The sequence below is a fragment of the Phocoena phocoena genome, chromosome 15, assembly GCF_963924675.1.
Source record: "Phocoena phocoena chromosome 15, mPhoPho1.1, whole genome shotgun sequence".
NCBI classification, from domain to species: Eukaryota; Metazoa; Chordata; class Mammalia; order Artiodactyla; family Phocoenidae; genus Phocoena; species Phocoena phocoena.
The window spans coordinates 43,142,263-43,148,931 of NC_089233.1; positions in this window are offsets into that span (position 1 = coordinate 43,142,263).

The following is a 6,669-nucleotide window of genomic DNA, read 5'->3' on the forward strand; positions in this document are numbered from 1 at the left end:
CTATTTTGTTTATCTCTGCTCTAATAGTTATTACGGGTTCCTTTTGCTATCTTTGGGTTTAGTTTTGCTCTTCCTTTTCTAGTTTCTTAAGGTATAAAGTTTGGTTGTTTATTTGAGACGTTTCTTCTTTTTTAATGTAAGCATTTATAACATTTCCTCTTAAGACTGCTTTCACTGTATTCTATAAGTTTTGGTATGTTGTGTTTTCATTTGCATTTGTCTCAATATATTTTTAATTTCTCTAGTGAATTGCCTTTTGAACCCTTGGCCTTTTAAGATTGTGGTGTTTCATTTTCACATATTTGTAGATTTTTCTGTTTTCTAGGTCCATTCTACTGTGATCAGAAAAGATATGGTATATGATTTCAGTCTTTTTAAGTTTATTGAAACTTGTTTTGTGACCTAAGATATGGTCTATATTGTAGAATGTTCCATGTGCACTTGAGGAAAATGTGTATTTTGATGTTGTTTGGCGGGGGGGCTGTTCTTTAGGTCTGTTAGGTCCAATTGACTTAGAGTGTTGCTCAACTTCTCTTTAGGCAGACTTGGAGAAATTGCAGGTTCAATTCCAGACCACTGCAATAAAGTGAATATCAATATAAAAGGAGTCACAGGAATTTTGGGGTTTCCCAGTACATATAAAAGTTTTCATGGCTAAAAAATTATAACCATCATCTGATAATGGAGAGTTGTCACAAACCTACAAGGATTTGGAGCTTTCTGATCTGCTATGCTTCTAATGTCAATCTGAGATAATTATTTCTTAAAAATGTAAAATCTACGTTTCAGAAGTTGTTCAGTTACTCTTATCGGGTATACTTGAGGCCTACATAAAATTTTAAGCGGAAGAAACTCTCTCCAAATATTGCAGCACAAAGATTTCTAACCTGGAGGGAACCCTGCTTCACTACAACAGTCAAGATTCTGACGTCCCAAAGAACAAAATAATCGAGATTCTCAAGAACACTTATTTTTATCGAGGCCAGTGTGTAGGAGTTGTCTGGTTCAGATACATAATTGACGGAGATATTTCTCTTAGACCTTGAATAAGTTTTTTGTTGAGCTGGACAGACTTTTCAGCAAGCATAGTGTTCTCAATACTCCTGAGTACTTTAAAATTTCCAATGATTTCTGTTTCTCAGAAAACTTGTTGCTTTTAGTAATATCTCAAAGGATGTCAACAGAAATCTATTTCAGTGTTACAGCGTTACAGTGGGTCTGTTTTAGCCTTTACATTTTTATTTCTGGAAGACAGCTCTTTCAGAGGTCTTATCTCTCTCTTCACTCTTATATAGGACTTTGTAAGAGATCCAGTTTATTAGCTCACCCAGAGAAAGGCAGGCATATCCCAGTCAGACTGCCTGAGAGTGACTAGCTTTGTCTTCTGCTCAGTAAATGCTTCACAGCTCTCTCCCTACTGCAGCTCCTCACACAGTTGTGATAAGAATTAGGAATGGAGTGTGCCTCTCTCTACCTGCTTCTCTCTCTGCCTAATAAAACACTGGCTGGGGCCGTAGCACTAACTAGAGTGTTTTGTTTGTTCACTGTCTTTAAGTGGTTCCTCCAGAAGTTAAGGGGTGACTCCAGGAAACACCAGTGGGGGAGTAGGAAATTGAACCAGGGGAGGGGAGGAAGTCAACAAAAGGTGTCTTATTGAGCAGTTCACTTCAGAGAGCAGCTGGAGCTCAGTCCCCAGGGCCATCTGAGAGAGCAGGTAGGACACATCCCAGAGTTGTCCTATCCAGGAAACAAGGAAGGTGGGGTGTTTGTCCACCAACTTCTCTCAGTCACTAACCGAGGGCTTCTCCTGAGGGATACTAACTCCCCAGCATTTCTGGCCCCTCCATGGGAGGAGAGCAGGCTTAGACAACTAGAAGTGGCCCACTGGCCAAGGCTCTCAAGTACCTGCAGTTGGCATTCTTAGCATCCGGTCTGCACCATGTAGGAGGATGAGGATGGGAGGACATGCATGGGTACCAACCACATCTGCTACACTCCCTCTGTACTTCCTTCTACTCGTGGGAAAAAATAGCAAGATTCCAGCCTTCCTTAGCAATGCTCCAGACATATGCTCTGAGAAGGCCTAGGAAAAGAGGAAATCATGATTTTGACAATGAAATCTTCCAGTATGTGACCTTTTCTGTAAGCCGAAAGCATTTCCAAGAGAATAGAGTACTATTCACATAGAAAGGTCCATTTTCCCCTGACTTTAGGGTGTGGCTCTGTATACAAATGCTGTTAACATAAAATAAGAGTCTCAGAATATTAGCATTCTCTATGATGTAATCAGCATAAACTAAGCATGCTGAAGCAGCGACAACCAGAGGAGGGGTCTTCCTATAACAAAAGTGTTTATTTTCTGCCGACTGCTTTATATATATATATATATATATATATATATATATATATATATATATATATAAAATGTATATTTGAGATGTCCTTGAGATGAACTCAGCTGACTACCTTTAGTACATTCTCATGGAGAAAAATGTTTTTACAGAACATGACTACATCTATTCAGGAACTATTTATCAAGGACCTAAAGTGGGCCAGATACTGTGCCTGGCACAGTAGATAAGTGATAAAAGCCCACAAGCCTTGTCCCCAAGGATCCCACACCTCAGGAGGCAAGAGCAAGGCAAGGAGAGGAGATGGATCAGCAGAGGAAGGTCACAGAGAGGAATGGTCGTGAATGTGGACCCTGGAGCCGGACTGTCTCAGCTCAAACCCTGATTCTGACGCTCACTGACTGCCCTGAGACAATTACGGAGCTCCTAATCTTCAGCTGTGCTCATTTCTGATGTGGTAATAGCACTACCCACGAGTTATGGGGACATGAAGACTAAAGGAATTTAGCATAATGCCAGCCACTCAGTGCACAGTAAATGTCAGCTGTTGTTAGTACAGAAAAAGAACTGGATTAATAATCAATTGTCACAGGACAAATTACCATAAATTTATAAGCTTAAAGCAAGATGCGCTTATTACCTTTCAGTGTTTGTGGGTCAGAAGTCCAGGCACAGCTTAACTGTGTCCTGTACTTCAGGATCTCTCACAGGCTTCAATCAAGGTGTCAGCTGGGGCTGGGGTTCCACCTGAAGACTCAACTGGGGAAAGGTCTTGTGGGGTTGTTCCTGGAGGGCTGGAGCAAGGGCCTCAGCTCCTCGTTGGCCGTTGGCTGGAGGCCACCCTCATCCCTTGCCGTGTTGTCTCCCCACCATGGCAGCCGCTTCATCAAAGGGACGATGAGGAGGGTTTGCCAGCAAGAGATGAGCCACAGTTACGAGTGATCTACTCACAGAAGGGACCTCCGTCACTGTTGTCACATTTTATCGGTTGGAAACAAGTCACAGGTCTCACCCAGACTCAAAAGGAGGAGATTCCTAAAGCGTCTGAACACCAGGAGGTGGAGATAATTGGGGGCATGTTAGGGTCTCCTGCCACAAATGTGTTTTAAATATAAAACAGCGTAAATTGTCTGCTTCAAAGAGATGAGATTAATTAGTAAAGGATGAGATTAATTAGTAAAGGATATCAAGGAAGCTTCTTCAGAGACCAGCTGCTAAACTGAGACCAGAAATGTAGGGATTTTCCAGGAGGACCAAGAGCCAAGGGCATCCCGGGAAGAGAAGCGTCCTCTATAAGGGCAAGCAGTGGCAAGACCATGTATTCTCATCCTGGGGGTCACATGGTGGGATGGAGAAGTGGACAAGGAAGGGCATTATATTTCACCCAGTACCTTCTACCTCCCCCTCTGCATCCACGCCACCCCTCTCCCCTGCTCTGTGCCCTGGGAGGCTGACCATCACAGTTCTGACCCCTGGCTCCAACTGGGTTCAAACAATGGTAAATGTTCCAGGAGGTGAGAGGGCAGGAGGAGAGAGAGATTGGGATGCTTCTGTTCTCTGGACCCCTCTGTGGCTTTGCTTCGACCTGGTGGGATCCTTGGACGAAGAGTAAGACCCTCAACGCTGGCTGTGTCTCCAGATTCCTTGAATACACCTCCCCTTGCCTCTTTCAGGCCTGGGGGTGATGACCGCTTCCTTTGTTTCTAGATTAGGGGCACATTTCTTGTGGCTTTCTTACCATTGCCCATAATTCTGCAAATGCTCCCTTTATTAAAATGTCTTCAGATTATCCACTTTGGTTGGGGTCTCTGTTTTCTGCTAGGATTAGGCTCAACCTAGACTTGCTGTGTTCCTGATAAGGGATGCTGAGGCCCATAAGTGAGGCAAGGGGACAATGAAGAGATGGTGGAGCACAGCATGTGTGGAGTATTATCCCAAGGACCTAGCATCTTATGGGAAGAGAAGAGAATTCGGATGGCTTCCTGGTCTGTGCTTGGCCTTCAGAGAATGTCTGTGCCTGTCACCCTGGGCAAAAGTTCAGAGGAAGAGTGGGTTTAGCAAGTAGATGATGAAGATTTGGATCAGACACGCAGAATCAGAGGGTCACATGGAGCAGAGAGCGATGTGCATGAGACATGGGACATAGGAGTTTGTAACCAAGAGGGTGTTCTGAACTAGAGACCCAGTACAGGAGGCATCAGTTTGAAGTTTGTGTTTAAAAATGTGAGGGAGGAAGAGGTTGTCTGAGGAGAGGGTGTGGAGTGAGAAAAGCAGACACTTGAGAAATAATTTAGGGGGAATAAAGACCTAATAGATCTATCAGAACACCTGAATATGTTACCATTTTCATAATACAAATGTTTTCCCCTTTTTGATTTATTCCACAAATATTTTTGACCAACTGCTATGTGACAGGCATTGTTCTAGATGCACATGGTCCATCAGTGGTCGGGAAGGGCACCAGCGTCTTGCCTCACGGGGCTGCGTTCTGGCAGGGGAGGCGGAAAGTAAAAACGAGCCCTAATGAGTCAGTGTTATAGTAGCTTAGAAGATGATGACAATACAAAGGAAAAATTGCGTGTGGGGCGGGCCTTGGAGAAGGAGTCTCCAAGGAAACCAGGTGGCCGGTCTTGATATCAGGATGGAAAACTGCTCCAGGCAGAGGGAAGACAGGGACTCTAAGAGAGGAGCAAGCCTGGCGTGGCCAAGGGCCCGCAAGAAGGTCAAGGTGGAGAGTGAGCTGGACAGAGGAGGAGAGATGATGTCAGAGATGTAACAGGAGACAGAAGTCATGGAGAGACACCGGACGACAGAGGGGAGCCCTGGTGGGGGCACTGGGAGTAGGGGGAGCCACCGTAGAGGGGTCACCGTGAGAAGGGGGAGGTCACCGTGAGGAGGGGGGTCACTGTGAGTTGACAGTGTAAAGACTGGTGACCCCTTGATGGTTTGAACAAGATAGTGATGCGAGCTGACTTCCGTTTTAGCAGGACCACTTTGCCCCTGGTGGGATGTCTGGAGGAGCTGGGGGTAGAAGCAGGGGGATTCCGCAGAAGGCCTTGCACAAGGGACACAGTGGTGAATGTGACCACCTGGTAACAACAAGAGGGTGAGAGTGGATGGGTTACGTGCACATTTTGAAGATAGAGCCAATAGGGAAAAAACAGAATATTTCCTAGGAGTCACTGATTCAGAAGAGGATCATCAGTGGATTCTAAGATCAGTGGTGAAACTTGGTGAGAGACAGGATATATACAAAGTCTTCAGGTATCTTCTCACAAGAGATTTATTATTTGCAAAAATAGGGGAAGCCTGGCAGACGCCATATGCACCAGGGGATCAGCGTTGACGTCACCAGTCGTGAGACAGATGGACATTGTGTGCCTGGATGGTACGAAGCACCTTGGAGGACACAACTTTCATTTGGAGCCTTGCGCACAATGTAACATCAGAGAATCCCAAATTCGAGGGTGTTCTGCAAGATACCTGGCCTGTACTCAAAAAGGAAAAGAAAAAAGTAAACACAACAACTGAGGAACTGCTTCTGATTTTAAAACACTGAAATTCATTGATAAGATTGTGAGCCACTCTTTTCCTTTTGCTATAGAGGACATTATTGGGTCAACTGACAAAATCTACATTAGGTCTTTAGATTAGAAACAATATTACAACACTGTAATTTCCTGATTTTAATGCTAGTCCTGGGTTAAGTAAGAGAATGTACTTGTATGCTCTGAAGTAACTAACAGTAAAAAGAGTTAGATGTCATATCTTACTTACATACTTACTTACTTACTCCCAAATGACCAGAATAAACACTAAAATACATAGAATGATAATGCAAACGTGGGAAAATGTGAACTTTGGGGGAATCTGGGTGAAAGATACACAGGAAGTCCTCATATTATCCTTGCAACTTTTCCATAAGTCTAAAATTATTTCAAATGATAAAAGCTTCTTTTGTTCATAAAAACACTTTCCAGAAATGTTGGGAATTTCCAGCGTTCTTCAATTCTCTCATCAATTTCTGCTTATGATTAAATACCAATAGATGTTACATTAAAGACATATTTAAATCCCTAAAATAAGATAACCAGAAAGGGAAATCCATTACTTAATATATGCTTTCCTGAGAATTTATAAATCTTTTCATTTACGTTAGGCAGTGGTTCTTTTTTCCTTGCTCTGTCTTTGAACAGTGGGACTATTCATCTTGTCTTCATATAAAATTAACCCCAGCCTGACACCCCACAGGTACCAGATCCCCTTCCTCTTCTACTCAGGGAAGCCTCTGACTTCTTGCTGGGTTCTCGATGTTCTG